Raw genomic sequence first — 18,504 nt, forward strand, 5'->3', positions numbered from 1 at the left:
AGTCAAAGCCAACTTGATGGCAATTAACAACAATGGATGAAATGCTTGCAAAAAGACTGATATCCTCTCGACTACTGTACTAAACAGAACATATAATGATGATAAACCATTTCTTCTTTAGCTGCAAGAGAGTGGTTTTATGGTACAGTTCAATTGCAGAGCACATAGCTTGTATACATGATGTCTGAGGCTGCTTCTACACAGCAACAAAATACAGAATAGATTGTGGATTAAAGAAATCCAGTCTGTCATGATTTGCAAAGGCACTGTGCTGTGTGGGAAATGAAGTGCATGAACCCAATTGGCTGAGCCTGCAAAGATCTGGGGATTGATTGGATATTGTTTCTGTTCTGCTGCTGCAGACCCTGTTTGGATAAGTGTTCAGTGCTGGCTGAGTACTGCTGGTGAAGAGAGCAGAGAGGCCTTGCTATTTTGAGGCCTGTTTGCTGCTGAGAAAAGAGGGAGAAAAACCAGGACTGTATTCTTCTCTGAAGCAGATTTGTGGGCTGAAAAAGGACTATTTATGACTGTAGACTTCTGTAAGTGATCAGAGGGATCATTGTAAATACTACTGTTTTTTATTTCTTGGAATCAGTAAAGTTCCTGTATTTTTGTTCTGCAAACCTGAGTGGCATGCTATTGTTTTGCAGGTGACTCTGGATCATGGGCACACATAAGAGCTTCAATTTATCTTCAACAATCTGCTACACAGTTCCCACAGAAATATGCTGCCTCCCAGGGGCAAAAATACACCATATCACTCAGAGGCACACCAGGCTCCTAAAGCCCCATCACCCTCCCCCCTTATGTTGATTCATGTAGGAACCAATGACACCGCTAGGCATACATTTCAAAAGATCACAAACCATTTTTGAGCTCTCGGAAAAAAGCTAAAACTGTGTAATGTACATGTGATCTTTTCATCCCTCCTCCCTGTTGTAGGACACGGCTCTACAAGGGCCAGAAAAATAGTACAGGTCAATAACTGGCCCAGAAAATGGTGCCAGGAGGAGCGTTTTGGCTTCTTCGACCATGCCCTTCCAGGAGAATGGCCTACTGGCAAGTGATGGGGTGCATCTCACACAAGTAGGAAAACATCTTTTTGCACACAGACTCACAAACCTCATCAGGTGCACTTTAAACTAGATCCACTGGAGGAGGAGAACAACAGCCTGGAAAACACTATATTACCCATGACCACAGGGAACCACCAAAAGGCTAAACGGAGGGCTGCACAAACACAGCAAGGACCAAGTACCGAGAGCACAATAATCCCAAATAAACAGCTCGGGGGAAGGTCACAGGGGCATACATGTCTTTATACTAATGCACAGAGCATGGGAAATAAGCAAGACAAACTCCAACTTTTAGCACAGCACCACATGTATGATGTCATAGGCATCACTGAAACCTGGTGGGATGACTCCCATCACTGGAATGTAGCCATTGAGGGCTATAACCTTTTTCATAGAAATAGAACAAAGGGGAGAGGAGGGGGAGTAGCTTTATATGTCAAAAACAGTTATGTTGCAGAAGAAATGCAAGACCGTAATCTGGGAACCAGCTTGAAAGCATCTGGATAAGAATCAAGGGAACTGGGACTCAAAAAGATCTCATTGTGGGTGCCTACTATAGACCTCCGAGTCAGGATGAAGGACTTGATGAAGCCTTCTGTCAACAGCTGTCCAAACAGGCACAAAGAAGAGACATGGGCAATTTCAACTATCCCGATATCTGCTGGAAAACAAACTCGGTCAAGAGTACAAAGCCCAACAAATTCCTCACTTGACTTGAAGACAATTTTATGGTCCAGAAGTTAGAAGAAGCAACAAGGGGATCAGCTACTCTTGATCTAATCTTAACAAATGTGGAACACCCGATCAATACAGTCAAAGTGGTCGGATCCTTAGGGGCAAGTGACCATGTGCTCCTGCAGTTTGCCATACAAAGGAAGGCTGAAACTAAGACAAGTCAAAAACGCATTCTGGACTTTAAGAGAGCTGACTTCCAAAAAATGAAGGAAATACTGAGCGGCATTCCATGGATGCCAATATTAAAAGACAAGGGAGTTAAGGATGGATGGGAGTTTTTAAAAAGTGAAATACTCAAGGCGCAAATGCAAACAGTGCCAACAAAGAAAAAATAAATAAGACAAGTGCAAAGAAGCCAGAATGGATGTCCAAAGAACTTCTAACCGGGCTAAGACTCAAAAGAGACATGCACAAGAAGTGGAAAAGGGGAGAAATCACCAAAGAATTTCAGTAAGGCCTTTGACAAAGTCCCCCATGACCTGGCAAACAAGTTAGTCAAATATGGGCTAGGCAAAACTACGGATCTGTAATCGGCTAAGCGAACGAAACCAAAGGGTGCTCACCAATGAGTATTCTTCATCTTGGAAAGAAGTGACAAGTGGAGTGCCGCAGGGTTCCGTCCTGGGCCCGGTTCTGTTCAACATCTTTATTAACGACTTAGATGAAGGGTTAGAAGGCACGATCATAAAGTTTGCAGATTACACCAAACTGGAAGGGATAGCTAATACTCCAGAAGACAGGAGCAGAATTCAAAACGATCTTGACAGATTAGAGAGATGGGCTGAAACTAACAAAATGAAGTTCAATGAGGACAAATGCAAGATACTTCACTTTGGCAGAAAAAAAATGGAATGCAAAGATACAGAATGGGGGACGCCTGGCTTGACAGCAGTATGTGTGAAAAAGACCTTGGAGTCCTCATGGACAACAAGTTAAACATGAGCCAACAATGTGATGCGGCTGCTAAAAAAGCCAACGGGATTCTGGCCTGCATAAATAGGGGTATAGGGAGGAGGGAGCAAGGTTGTTTTCTGCTGCCCTGCAGAGTAGGACGCGGAGCAATGGCTTCAAACTACAGGAAAGGAGATTCCACCTGAACATCAGGAAGAACTTCCTCACTGTGAGAGCTGTTCGGCAGGGGAACTCTCTCCCCCAGACCGTGGTGGAGGCTCCTTCTTTGGAGGATTTTAAGCAGAGGCTGGATGGCCATCTGTCGGGGGTGCTTTGAATGCGATTTCCTGCTTCTTGGCAGGGGGTTGGACTGGATGGCCCAAGAGGTCTCTTTCAACTCTAGTATTCTATGATTCTATGATTCCAGAGAGTCTCTACATGCACCCTGGGAACTGTGAAAAAGCTCCTGCAGCACCTACAAAGCTCCCTTCATACCAAACTGATCCAACAAAATGATATTTTTTTCTTACCCCATCAGATGTGGGGGGTTTTTTTCCGTGTCAGGAGCAACTTGAGAAACTGTGGATCAGCAATGAAGCTCATCTTCCAACTCAAAAACAAAAAGGGGAAAGTGATTTCTTCTCAGGGGTGGAGAGGAAAAATGTTTGTTTACTTTCTTGAGAGTGCCACATCCAGTTATTTTATCCAAATTTTCCAGTGATGGTGCTATTTACATGAGTGCTGTGCATGTTCATTCCGATTTCTGTTCTGCAGCGCCCATACACTGATCAGCTGCAGTGCATTTTATTGCCAATTTTGGGCTTTCTCCTTATTGTTTTTAACATGTGGATGTGCGTTGCAGCACGCATTAGAGGAATGCATTTTTTAGCCACCTCCCTTATAATCCACATCATTTTGAATTTTACAGCTTGTATAGATGGGGCCTTAGTTTTATTCTTTTCTAGTTAAAAGTAAGGAGAAAGCTCTATTTACTTGGACATAGAAGTTACATATAAGGAACATCATTATCTGCAAGTAATTACATTTGGGGGGAAATTATACTGAAGTAACATTTCAAAAAAATAATAGTGTGAGTAGGGGACTTCGTTTTTAGGTTTAATTAATGAAATATTACTACTGCTTTCAAACCAGGATTTCAAGAGACATTTTGAATGGGATTTTAAAAGTTTTATTCAATTCCCATCCATTTTAGTATTTTTATGGGAAAGTATGGAAAAATTAAAAAGCAGCACAATGAATATGCCACAGCGTACCTTTTCTTTGCCGTTTTATGTAATAACATGAAATTACTCTTTAAAAGATATGAAATGGAATCAAATTACTATTTAAAAGGAATCTAAGCTCTGAGCCAGTGCTTAAATGGTAATGGACCATTCCTTATATGAATTGTAGAATACTTATCAGACATATATATTTCTCATATACAAGTTAGAAATCTTCTGAGTACAGTATGGACATTTATGTGAGAGTGATTTGATAGTGGAATCAATTGCCTTATAACACTTCCAGACAGTGGCAAAATGTGGGTTTTAGGAGAGGGGCAAAAAAACCTGAGACCTCAGAGCAGATCCCCACACACCCCGCCAGTCCCAGGCTTTCTTCCCTGCCATCTTCACTGGCCTCCCTTCTGTGTCTTGGGACAAAATGGAAGACGATTGGGGGATACCTGCCAGAGATTTTTTTTTAATTGGTTATGTGCTGATCCATATATGCGTACATGGGCATATCTATAATCAATACAGATATATTTGCATTTGAGCATATGAGCTTCAGCACATAATAGTGAATAAAAATCTTCTGCCAGATTTCTCCCTTCCCTAATTATTTATTAAAGCTCGTTTAATATTATACAGTGTAAAATAAAGTGTTTCAGAGAGTTCTGATGGCTCTCTGTTCATGCTTTCTTTAAATCAGCTGCACGTCCGTTTGATAGCCTAATCAGCTGATTGGTTGTTTTGGGCTTTTAAAAAGGGATATCAGCTGGAGCAGTCTCCACAGGGGGGAGGGAAAGAAAACACATGTTTTTTGGAATACAGGGTCATACAAACATATGAAGATGTGAATCCTTTGGCCAGAAATAGGATAAAAGGGGACCTTTTATTCCACAGTTTCCCTCCTTTGTAGCAAACCAGCTTGCATTTAGTGCTGACGTTGTCTAGCCACCCCCCTTTTTGAAATGGGAACTCCCATGTTTAAAGCCCTGTCTGGATGGGCTCTTAGAGGATGGTAGACACTCCATCTTTTGAATTCTTCAAACAGAGACAGGCCTCTTCTGGGGTATTTTAATTATGAAAGGCAGAGAGTTGAACTAGAGCACGGGTACTCAAACCTTTTAGGCAGAGGGCCAGTTCAGTGTCCCTCAGACTGTTGGGGAGCCAGATTTTAATTAAAAAAAATCATAAACAAATTCCTATTCACACTGCATGTATCTTATTTGTAGTGCAAAAAAATTGAAAGAACAATGAAATATTTAAAATGAAGAACGATTTTAACCAACATAAACTTATCAATATTTCAATCGGAAGTATGAGCCTGCTTTTGACTGATGAGATAGTCATGTTAATTAGGACTGTTGTTGTTATGTACTTTCAAGTAATTTCAGACTTAGGGTGACCCTAAGTCTAACTTGGAAGGACACATCCGGCCCCCAGGACCCCTGGACTAGATGGATCTGGCAGATTCTTCCAACTCTAAGATTCTATGACCAAATAACTTAGGGGCGTCACCTGGAGTTTTGAAATAACATAACATCACTATCTGAACAATTTCCAGATCTATTCTGAGCTATTCTAAAACAGTACATGGACAAATCTGGTAAAGACAGATGTTCTTATAGTAAAGAGTTCATTTGTCCAGACAGATAGCTGCCTGCCTGTCTGTTCTAGAGGTAGTTGAATTACCCCTATAGGATTAGCTTCACAATTTGGGAGTTTATGACCAATAAGGTTTTTTATCAGAATAGGCAGTTTTTCACACCTTTCCCCCACAGTTCTCAATCTCCCCTATGTTAAAATACAACACAAGCACACTTATGTAACTATCTATCTATATATTTATCAATCTATAACTATCAATAATTTTCTTTTCAAAATTCAGTGCTGTTTTTCACATGTCCAAGTTATATTTTAACACCTCTCTCATATCCACCAGGATACATAACAATTCAGCCTTTTCCACAAATATGAAATATACTGACCCCATTCATACTGTTCTCCAATGACACAGAGATAAAACACAATTTATTTTACTTATTAGATACAATTAAATTGCTCATAATTTCAAATCAACTGTTCGCAATTGTTCAAAAGACTCCCAAGACCAATTTTAATCGTAGCACTTGTAAATTTGGCACATACGCCATCATGCTGAAATTATTTTTCTGTCAGCTATTAAACTGTCATTTATTATACAGAGAATTTTATGTGTAGAATTTTAGTTCTCAAGAGAAAACTGAAAACTGTATGCAATTATGGTGTTTACTGGCTTTATTTGTTACAAATGCTGTAAGAATATGTGGCTTCCTGTAGTCGACTCTTTGTTCCATCAGGTCCCAAAGAAATCATTTTTAAAGAAAACCATTTAGTTTTGAATCCCTATCTGATATTTCAAAAATTTAGCCAATAACACATCAATAATAATCAATAATTCTGAAAGAATATTAAACATTAATTTCATCCATTTGAACTGTTTCTGTAGATGAGCATATCTATATTTCTCATACATAAAGCAGTTTGAACAGAAAGTCAAAACTCAGGCATGCCACAGGAAAAGCACATTTGACAGCTTGAATATCCAATGGGATTAGGCTATAGCAGATTTTTGTTCATTTGCGGAAATACTCAAGAAAGTAAATGAGCCTGGAATTAGGGACTTGTCAGCAATGATCTTTACTAGGAAGATGGGGGTTCAAATATCTATTTAGCCATGGAAGCTCCTGGATGGCCTGAGGCAGGTCAGCCTCTCTAACCCTCATCAACCTCATGGGGTTATGATGGAGACACAAGAGATAACTATATGCATGTTATCTTGACTTCCTCAGAAGAAAATGGGGGATACAAATTAACAAGAGTGGGGAAACGCTATGAAATAACTGGTTTAATACTGAAGAGGCAGAGTTAAGCTGAACATTGCAAATAATCATCAGTAGGCGAAATTTGTTCATAAAAATTGAACTAGGCAAAACATTGGGAAGGATGGTGAAAATGTTGTACTGCTCTTATATTTGTTTTAGAGAAAGAAGCTGGACTACATGATACAGGGGCCTGACCAAATCGAACGTAATCTTTATGCTGATAATATTTTATCTGACAAAAGGTATATCAGGCATGGGCAAACTTCGGCCCTCCAGGTGTTTTGGACTTCAACTTCCACAATTCCTAACAGCTAGTAGGCTCCTTTTCATTAAGGCTGACATCTCTCAAAAAGGGGGATAGTAATGAATTAAAGAAAGAACAGAAAAGAAAGGAAAGGAGCAAAGACTGCTCTTACAACAAGGATGATTTAAGAGGCTTCATTTTTAACTTTTACATTTGGATTTTTTTTTTCGTTACACATAATTCAATTTTATGTTCAAAACAATTGAAATACCATCCCAACTTTTTAAAAAACCACCTTGTACAGGTACAATAGTCTTGGAAACAAAAGCAATGATACAAGCATGAAATCATTTAACAGTGTGGATGTGTACCAGGCACATTTTGTAGCACTGCTTCTGTGAAGGTGTTAGTTACACACTGGAACCTATCTAGCACAAATCCATCAACCAGTTTTGTCCAAGTGTCAAAATGCACTCTTGTTTCTACCATATCTTTTCAATTTCTTAGAGGCCAAGTATCCCTTATCCAAAATGCTTTGGACCAGAAAAATACTGGATTTTAGATATTTTTTTCCTTCAAATTTTGGAATACAAGCAGTCCCTGAGTTACAAACATCTGACTTACAAATGACTCATAATTAAGAATAGGGTGAGACAACAGGAAGTGAGAGAAGTCTGCCCCCCAGGATGGGAAATTCACTTTTATAAGGATTATCATGGGGAAAAGGCATCTCCACTGAAACTTTATCACCAATCCTTGTTTCCACAATAAGCCAAATTTAAGTTATACTTAAAAATGTACCTGTTCTGACTTACATACAAATTCAATTTGAGAACAAACCTATAGAACATATCTTGTTCGTAACATGGGGACTGTCTGTACTTGTATGTGCATATACATAATAAGATATATTGGAGATGTGAGTCTAAGGGTTCTTCCAGACAGGCCCAAATCCTGAGAGGAAGTGAGGCCCCACAGCTGAGCCAAACTCCACACTTTCCCTGAGGGGGTGGCTACATGTAGCCAGCCCCCAGCCCATCTGGCTGCATATTCAGGCACCTCAAAGAAAACTTTTGACATGTTAAAATGACACATTGGAAGCTTTGGAAAGGGGAGATGGGCATACAGCTGGAGGAGGTGAGAGGAGAAGGTGGGGGGTGCTATCCTGGTACTTTGGCTCATAGAGCTCAAAGAACTGGGATGGCAATGGGGTTGACCCCTGGGATCACAGAATGCATTCCTAGGAGTCCCACAGGCCCACATCTGGAAAAATAGACCTTTCAGTAAGGTCCGGAGCTTTCCAGGTGTTTTATTAATCTGGAGTAAACTGGGGAAGCTCAGTTTACTCCAGATTAATCTGGTTTAACCTGAGGTGTTATTTGGATGGGTTGTTGGGTCTGTTTGGAAGGGCCCTAAGTTGTCACTATCTCAACCACACATTTGGAAATTTTCAAATTTTGGAATTCTGGATAAGGGATATTCACCCGTAGTTATTATATAAGTAGGCTACACTAAAGATAGCAACTTTCATTTGATCATGGAAAGGAAATTTTGGGGAAAAGAAAGCTCATTCATTACTAGGTAGAACAAGGAAGCAGAGTTTTAAATTCACCTTGACAATTTCAAAGGCTAATTAGCAGTACAAAGAAAGAGAAAGAAAAAGAAAAAGAAAAAGAAAAAGAAGCTTACCTTGAGCTTTAATTTTGCTTCCTCCTCACATATATTATAGGATTGTAGTTTAAGGTTGCAACCCTCTACATACTTTATTCAGAATTATGTCCCATGTATTTTAATAGTAGTTCCAAGTAAACATGATAATTATCACACAATTAATCAAGTCCGATCACAATACTCATAAAAAGAGTTTCTATTTTTATCTGCTTCCTCTCTATGATAAACTCAGAGCTTTAATTAAAATAATCAAATCCATATTTTAAAGCAACATACGGACAAGACAAATGTTTTGAAGGATTAGTTACAAATCTTGAGTGTGTTGCTGATTAATCAAAGCTTTAGTAAAAACAATTGTTGCTATATATATGTTCTTAATTAAGATTGCCTGATGGAAACTTTAACTCCTTCATGTAGTAAAAATGCAGTTAATAGTTTGCGTAAATATTAATGTAGTAGGATTCAGAGCATGGGAAATGTTGGCAATCCAGACTAGGACTAAGTAGAATTTTCATGACACTGGACAATGGGGACAAAGCAGCAATCTTTATCTCATTCCACATTTTTCCTGCATCCCTGAACATCACCTCTCATCATATTACAGAGAGAATAACTACTCGTATGCCTTTCTACTCACGGAGATCAAAATCTGAACCCAACATAAACTTGGCATTTATTTAAAAGTATCAGAAACTCCATAGAGAGGCCAGGGTGGTGCCCTACTTGTTCTCCTGTTGGGAGGTCAGAGATTTTTGTGTCATCAGGCTTTTACAAATTGACTGGTATTGAGCATTTAATCTTGTGTGGTGCTGTTTTTATGGTGCTGGTAGTTTGTACTGCATTATGGCTGATCAGTCTCATGCAGCATTTGGTTACCACAATCCTAATCTACACTGATTTAAGGCATCATCACATGAGGAATTTTTAGCGTTCTAGGATGCTACTGCCCCAGTTGAGCGATGGAGCCCCACACCAGTCATCAAACGACGTAGACTCCCTTTTTACGGGGTTCTGTTGCTCAACTGGGGCAGCAGCATCTTAGGATGCTGGGCTGCCAACATGCCTCCTAGAGTTCAATTTGGAACAAGGGGGTCACTGTGGAGACAAGGGACATGTGGCAAAGCTTTCCTAAGTGTGAAGGGAAGCATTGCTGCTGGCCGGTAGGGGTGTGGGGTGCTGGAATTTCCCCATTGATTTGCCACAGAGGTCAGCAAATCACATTGATATGGTCCTTAGATGGTCAGTGTAGCTGAAGTTTGTGAGCACTCTTCAAAGGCAGACTAATATAGAGCATGTTACAGTAATCCAGATGGGATGTAACTAAGGCATGTCTCACCATGGCCAGATCTGGCTTCTCAAGGAATGGGTGCAGTTGGTGCACAAGTTTTAAATGTGCAAAGGCACTCCTGGCCACTGCAGAAACCTGGGCTTCCAAGTTCAACGCTGAGTCCAGGAGGACCCCCAAACTGCAGACCTGTGTCTTCAAGGAGAGTGTATCCCCATCCAGCACAGGCTGGATCCCTATTTCCTGATCTGCCTTCTGACTCACCAGGACCACCTCTATCAAGTCTGGATTAAGTTTCAATTTGTTTGCCTTCATTCCTGATTACAGACACAGAGTGATGTATTCAAACAAAGAAAAATAGATTTCATCTAAACATTGGGAAGAACTTCTTGATGGGAAAAACTCATTTGACAGTGGACTATGTTGCCTTGGAAGGTGATGGAATCTCTGACTGTGTGTCCATGCATGGCAGGGGTTAGGCTGGGTGGCATTTGTGGTATTTTCCAACTATATGATTCCACTATCAACAAGAATTAAACTAATAAAGAAATGACCCCCCCCCCTCCCAAATCTCCCTAGGGCATCTGTTTCCATCAAGACTTCTATATAGACTCTAAAAAGAAAGCTTAGTTTTAAGCTGAAGAAAGAACCCCTTGTAAAATTCTTAGCAATCACACTGAAGATGCCAAATGTCTGTACCATATTTCAGTTAGATAAAAATATGATGGTTCCCAGATTGTCGAGACTTATTAGCATAACTCTCACAGGAGCTGCTGTCAGGAAGGATTTACTAAGCATGCCTATCTTCACGAGCAACTTAAAAAAGAACAACATTATTATGCTGGACTCAGGTGTTCTTCTGCTGAGCATAGGTGGCAGTAAGTGGAATTGGGAGTAAAAATTAGATATAATCAACACTTTTTCCTGGATCCTCCTCCTCTCTCATACAAACTACTCAACTGAAGTCAGCAGCAGAAAAAACGACTTAACAGTATCCATGTGTGTGTGTGTGTGTGTGTGTGTGTGTGTGTGTGTGTGTATGAGGAGACACTGGGGATTCAATGAACTCAGTCACATCTGGACTGAAGAAGGAGAATAGCTGAAAGGGAGTCAATTGATAGAGCTTCAGTAACTTTTTATTCTTAAAAAAAAACACAAAGCAACAACACTGCTGTGTGGAGTAGTTGGCTAATAAATATCCCTCTATGAAATGATAACTGGAGTCAATACTGACAAACTGGGGAATCTAGGCAGAGAAATCACTGCCTGGAATTCTTTATTTCCTTTTCTAGAGCATGTGTGTAGGAAAGTAGGACATAGTAACAGAGAGAAAAAGACTTTAAGCAAAGCTTCAATGCCTTTAACACAAGTATGGGGATTTGAGGAACAGAAGAACATCCATATTCAGTTTCACTTTCTAGATGACTCTGGGAGACAGCAAACCACTGTCTTTAATTGCCCATGGCTGTGACAGAACTCCTCTGTTCAGAGTTCCTTCCACCCAGAATGATGACTTATTTTAGGATATGATGAGATATCAAAGACACAATCTGTACATTCCAGTGCACATTCTGAAATCAGTTTGATTTTAAATTGTTTTAAATTGTTCTACCACATAATCAACATTCTATGGGGCAAGTTTCAGTATGGTTTTGCCTCTCCCTCCTTTTTTGTCCAAAAGTTTGATTACTTCTTCAAAACATAAGATGCATCCAACTTTCTTAATACCCCCCTTCCTTCCCAATTCCTTTGTTGGATTGCAGTTCTGGGGAAATGATAAGTTTACCTACCCTAATTTTTGAAATGAGGTTCACTGAAACGCGCAGTAGCCAACAAATATTGGAAAACTCATTTTTGCAAATGTTTCTTAACTTTTTATGGCAACCCTCTAAAATATGATGGTTATTTTGTTTTTGCTTTGTCTTTTCCGACTCACTATTATTAGCTTTCTTCCTACTTAAAACTTCCACAGAAGCCTGCAATTAAAATGATATTATCTCCAGCATGAGAAGTGGCTAGGCTTCTTCCTATTTAAAAATCAAAAGGTTAGTCATTTCTGCTAATTTGTTGCTGCATATAGATCAGGTATAATAATTACACAATAGTGAGAGTTTTGTGCATGTATTCAACCTGAAGTCTCTACAGTATTATTCAACTACAGGAAATCATTATACCAAACAACTCATTTATAAACTTACATACAAACACTTGCACATATCTCCTTAAATAAGACAGTATTTCCTTTTTCTAAGAACAAACAAATATGGATAATTTTAAATAAACAGTGGCTATATTCATACATTTATCCACCATTTCATTAACTGTACCCCAGTGAGGAATACATGTCTGAACTACAATGGATGAATTCCTTGTTCAGCCATGAACCCACTGAGACTGCATCTACATAGCCACATAATCCAGATCAAAATATGGATTAACTGAATTTATTGTGGAGCTTCTTTAAAATTTGGTGCATTACAACATGGAAGCTTCCAGCCACCTTCAGGAGGCATTTGTGTGATGCTTTCCTGAGGCTGTCCTGAACTGTAACTAAAAAGATAGGGCTGAATCCAGAAAGCCATGCCTACAAGGAAAGCGCCACTAGTGGCCTTTCAGCAACATGTGTGCAAAATCTTGTAAAAGAGTTCATGTAGTGCTATACTAAATTATTTTAACAGTTGTACTTATTTCACCAGTATTTATACTGCTTTAAGGAAATGAATTTGTCTCAAAGCAATAAACAAAAAACCCTATTAACAAACCAATTATATATCTAGCTGATAGCATTAAAACTATCATGAAATTACAAAACTTGATAAATCCAAAAAGCAGAGTAATATTACACATCAGCCCAACAGCCAATTGCAAAGTTCAAAGGTTAAGCAAAAACAGTAACTAAACCATTTTTAAATTTTGAGTGGTCAGGGCAGGAAGGTATCTTTAGACTGCGTCTAAAAACAATTATCTCCACAAAGAGAAAGCCTGGACTTCAGAAGCCACAATGTTCTGCACTAGCAAAAGCTTCCAAAACATTTTCAAAGGCAGTCCTAAATAGAATGTATAGCAGTTGCCTAGTGTTGATATGAGAAAGCACTGTCTTCCTTAACATGGGTCACTGCTAGCATATCCATCTAAGTTGATGAAATGACGACTAGGACATCATGTGAGCTCTGCAATTGGTCCTTTAGGAGAAGTGTAATCCTATTCAGAACTGAATGAATAGTTCTTAAACATAATCTGTCTTCAGATCTAGTTTTCAGATTCATTTGGTCCAAGTTCCACCTAGTGCTGAAAACTGTTTCCACACATAGCCTTACTAGGATCAAAAGGTGGAAATAAAAGATAAATCTATGTCATTTCTATAGTGAGGACATTTTAGCCCAAATATCTAGATAACAACCTAAACAGTTTCATTTATATGTCAGTGTTTGGATCTATGACATTCAAAAAACCATGCGCTGAAAGAAAAGCCTCAGCATCACTGACATACTTTTTTTCAATTAACAACATCATCTTCCTATTCCCAGTCCAACCAGTCAATTCAGAATTGTATCTGAGAGCTGTAAAAGCCAACAAGAGGCCCATGAAAACATACAGCTTCACTTATCCTGTTTCTTTCCTAGTGTATGTCATAAAGCACCCTATATTTACACTTTCTGTAGCATCTTGCATAAGAGTGGAATGGTCTGACACTATACAATCATTTCCTAACATGCCACAGCCCTAAACTATTCTTTCCTTCAGAGGTATCATTACCTCCTGCCTCCTAAGAGTAGTACCAAATACTTCTGAGGGTCACACTATTTATTTATTAACTGATTTATTAATTAAAATATTTATATGTTGAACTACAGTAGATTCTCAGTTATACAGGAGTCTGATTACCTGAATTCTCAAGTAACTGGCAAAAAAGTGAAAAAATAATATTTTAAATAAAATTAAAATAAAATAGTTTTAGTGGGAAATATTATATTGAGTTAAGCTTGTCTTCATTTGTCTTCATTTGCTTTTAATTAATGTATGTAATTAATGTAATTGACATATGTATGTCAATATCAAGTCAATACAGAATTTAGTATGGGGCATTTCTCTCCCTCTTGTTGAAGCGAAACACACCAGGAATAAAAAGCACACAAAATGAACTAACCCAAACTTCCTCAGTGGACAGCAATCTCAGAAAGCAGAGAAGAGGCAAGCAGGCAGCAGTCTCCTAAAATAGAGAAGAGCATTTAGCAAGCAGGCAAAGACATGCAGGCAGAGGCACTGAGACATGGGCTAAGGAGGGTGGGCTGCTCCCCGGAACCCTGTACTCTGGCGCTCATGATGGCACTCATGTGCTCACTCCTTTTAGCACAAGGGTTCTGGCACTCACTTGAGCACTCTATCTGGCACAAACACTCTTGTGCTCTCATGCTTCATTTGGCATAAGTGTTTGGTGCTCAAATGAGCACTCTCTCTGTATGATTTCCAACAGGTCCCATCACATGACATTAAACTATCCCATCTGGAATCCATCTACAAAAGTCACAGAAACAGAGTATTTCTATGATGTTATAATTATAATATTTTAAATACAACAGAGTTTGCCATTATTGAAGTGCTGGTTTTGCATTTAATCAAGAAAGCAATATGCACCCCATCAGCAATGATATGACTTGTCATCAGGGGACATGCCTGGTGGGTGAAGTATTTTGACTCCAGAATTTTCATGGTGCCATTTCTGTTTGGGATGTCAAAGGAGAAAGATCTCAGGGATTAAGGAAATCAGGAATTGCTGCTATATCTCACTATATATATATATATACTAGCTGTGCCCGGCCACGCGTTGCTATGGCGAAGTATGGTGGTATGGGAAATAAAGTACTGAGGAATTGGTGGTAGTTAAGGTAAAGGGTAAAGGTTTTCCCCTGACATTAAGTTGAGTCGTGTCTGACTTTGGGAGTTGGTGGTCATCTCCATTTCTAAGCTGAAGAGGTGGCGTTGTCCATAGACTCCTCCAAGATCATGTGGCATGACTGCATGGAGTGCCGTTACCTTCCCGCTGAAGCAGTACCTATTCATCTACTCTCATTTGCATGTTTTTGAACTTTAGGGTTGGCGGAAGCTGGGGCTAACAGTGGGGGCTCTGTCTGCTCCTCCAATTCAAACCTGAATGAATGCTGTAATTAGGGGAAATGATTAGCATGTAATGGCCTTGCAGCTTTAAAACCTGTCTGTTTCCTCCCTGAGTGAATTTTTTGTTGGGAGGTGTTAGCTGGCCCTGATTGTTTCATGTTTGGAATTCCCTTGTTTTCAGAGTGGTGTTGTTTGCGATATTTTATGTGCTTCTACTATCTGTGGCCCTGAGAAAACAGAGGATTTGCCAGACTTTGGTGATGGGAAGACTATGTTGGGAGGTGTTAGCTGGCCCTGATTGTTTCCTGTGTAGAATTCCCCTGTTTTCAGAGTGTTGTTCTTTATTTAGTGTTCTGATTTTAGAGATTGTATTGTTCTGTTTTATTATACCACAGTAATTTTATATATTCTGATTTTAGTGTTTTTGAATACTTGGAGGCAGATTGTATTCTGCTTCACTCCATTGTCAGCTTCCTTTCTGGAAGAATCCTTCCTTGGGAGGAGTTAGCTGGCCCTGATTGTTTCCTTTGTGGAATTTCCAATTTTCCCGCTTTCAGAGTGTTGCTCTTTATTTACTGTCCTGGTTTTCGAGATTATATTGTTCTGTATTATTCTATCACAGTAATTATTTCATATTACAGTAGAATCTCACTTATCCAACATTCACTTATCCAATGTTCTGGATTATCCAGCGCAGTCTGCATTTTAGTAGTCAATGTTTTTGTAGTCAGTGTTTTAAATTAATTGTGATATTTTGTTGGTAAATTTGTAAATACAGTAATTACTACATAGCATTACTGCACATGGAACTACTTTTTCTGTCAAATTTGTTGTATAACTTGATGTTTTGATGCTTAAATTGTATAATCATTACCTAATTTGATGTTTAATCAGCTTTTCCTGAATCCCTTCTTATTATCGAACATATTCACTTATCCAACGTTCTGCCGGCCTGTTTATGTTGGATAAGTGAGACTGTACTGTATATTTATAATCTTATATTATCTTCTTAGAACTGGATTATATGAGGCCCCTTCGACCCAGCTGGATAAAATGCACACTGAAGTGGATTATATGGCAGTGTGGAGTCAATATAATCCAGTTCAAAGTAGATAATATAAGATTATAAATGGGTTATATAGCTCTGTGGAAGGGCTTTGAGTCTACACTGCCATATAATCCAGTTAAAATCTGATAATCTGTATTTTATAGGCAGTGTGGAAGAGGCCTAACTCTGCCTGTCCCCTAGGCTGAGTGGGTTACTAGGAGACCAAGTGGGCAGAGCTTAGCCTTCTAAATGGCAGCAATTGGATAAAAACAATTATTCCTCTCCCTCTAATTAGGACTTTATTTTTCTTTTCTTTTTATTGTATCAACCTAGAGGCGTGGATGATGGGTTGTGTTGTCAAATTTCGAGGTTGGGGGCCTGTAGTTTTGTTGTTTTGTGGGTCGCCAGGATTTCATCACTCTTTTATATATATATATATATATATATATATAAAAACTGGAATCTGCACAATGTCTTCCTTTTTGTATCTGTATTGAAGCAACAGGAGAAGCAGCATTTTCAGAAGCTACTGTCGCCTCTGTATCACCTTGAGTTCAACCTCATAAAACTGAAGTAGTAACCACAGCAGCAGTAGATGCTGCAAAGAAGCCATATTTAATGAATCAATAATCTATTGTTTAGAAATCTGGTAAGATTAGATTCCTCAGAACTGTGTGTTATAGATCCCTGTTTATTTTTATTATTTTTTTTTGGCCAAAAGTTAGTGATCAGGCGAATGAGTTAGAACAGAAATATTTAATTAAAAGCCTGGTTCTTGGTGCTCTTTAACAAACACAAAGTGGAAAGGGCTGTAAAATAAGTTATCAGTTCTCAAATGTCTATCACGTGGTAATATCTGAAATATCCCTAAAGAGCTTTGACAAGATGCTGTCTTAATTGCAATGTCCAACTCTCAAAATCATGACATTGTTATGGATGCAAACAGTTTTTTACAAATTGCTCCTTCAAAGATTCTGTCATCTGACCTGCCAAACCTATATGCCAAGGAAGAGGGATGACAGACAGGTCATGGGCTTTCATCTTCTTATCACAGTGAGTGATCAGAGTCTCAGCAGAACTATCAACTAGATCTGGAGAAACCTGTCTAAAGACACCAGAAATGAGCTATCTCCACCATATCTATGGGTGGATCATTCCAGTTTATCTTCTACCCTGCAGGTATTACAAGTAGCCATTGCATCAAAGTCAGCAAGATGATCTTTGGCTCACTCACTCAAAAATAATTTTCCCCTTACTAAGAAAAAAGATTACAATTGATTTGTGGGCCAATTATAATGTGAAACAAGGGCATTGTTTTGTAGTTTATCGACACATCAGCCACTTCAGTCATGTCAGACTCAGTGTAAACTTTGAAGTCCTACAACACCAAAAAGTCTTGAGGACTGCCATACCAATTTCCAGTAGAAATTTGAAGACCTGAAGAAAAATAGATGAACATTTTAAAACTCCACTTTCTCACTTTTTCCAAGGGCATATTTTCAGTTTCTCTATTAATGATTCCAGCATATACACTATATAAATACTGAAGATTATTTCCCTGCCTTGAGGTATTCATGACAGCAAAATACTAGAGGGCTGTCACTGCTTGTGAAAATTCAGATGTAACTTTTTAAAAAACCTGTCAGTAAAGTTCCTTTCTACAAAGCTTTTTATGCCTGATGAGCTCCCTCTTCTGATCCTGGCCTTCTATCTAAACGCTAGCAGTATTGGCATTAAAAGGATGGCAAAGGGGGGGGGGGTAGAGAAAGAAAAGACTTTAAGGGTCAGATTGCAGACGACTGCATGCATAAAACAATGCAGTAAAACTTGATCTGGGAAAGAGCAAAATTCAACTCTAGCCAATTTTACTCTGGTCACATGTGCCTGCCTACAATAGGTAAGATAAAGAGCAGCTGCCATTGGACTGCCTTACTGAGTATTTGTGAACATCAAAATAGAGAGAAATGGGGATATTTGATAAGCCAACTTCAAAGAGCTATTCTAAGCATGTTAATAAAAGTAGAGGTATACAATGAGAGTAGTAACAAAAGTGAAATCTGGAGAAAGAGAAAGTAATCTCTGGGTGTGTTTTGAGAAAGACAACTTGGTTGTTTCACTGCATATTGTTGTTTTGAATAAAAAGTTTGCTGAAACATGTTGAATTTATATTCTTTTTTTGGTACAGGAGACTACCTCAATTTTTCCATGCTCTGTTACCAACTTTCTTGCTAAAGAAGCAATGCAGAGGAATATATCAACTCTATTAACTGAAATATACACTATTGAAGAATTCAGCATTTTCAACACTGAGTTAAATTTTGTTTGTAAATATACTAGGGATAGAAT

The 18,504-nt window shown here is 38.8% G+C and overlaps 1 protein-coding gene across 9 annotated transcripts in view; it reads right to left on the reverse strand.

The window, feature by feature from the left end:
* Positions 1-18,504, reverse strand: part of fut9 (fucosyltransferase 9) — a 104,998-nt gene that overhangs the window by 75,950 nt on the left and 10,544 nt on the right. For 5 of the 9 annotated variants that reach the window (XM_008117634.3, XM_008117632.3, XM_062969052.1 and 2 more), the window contains exon 2: positions 14,143-14,205. The exons of the other annotated variants lie outside the window; for them this stretch is intronic. The gene's annotated coding sequence lies outside the window, so the exon portion shown is untranslated. The remainder of the gene's footprint in view (positions 1-14,142; positions 14,206-18,504) is intronic. 9 annotated transcript variants of the gene reach the window in all.

This window comes from Anolis carolinensis, chromosome 1 (assembly GCF_035594765.1).
Source record: "Anolis carolinensis isolate JA03-04 chromosome 1, rAnoCar3.1.pri, whole genome shotgun sequence".
NCBI lineage: Eukaryota > Metazoa > Chordata > Lepidosauria > Squamata > Dactyloidae > Anolis > Anolis carolinensis.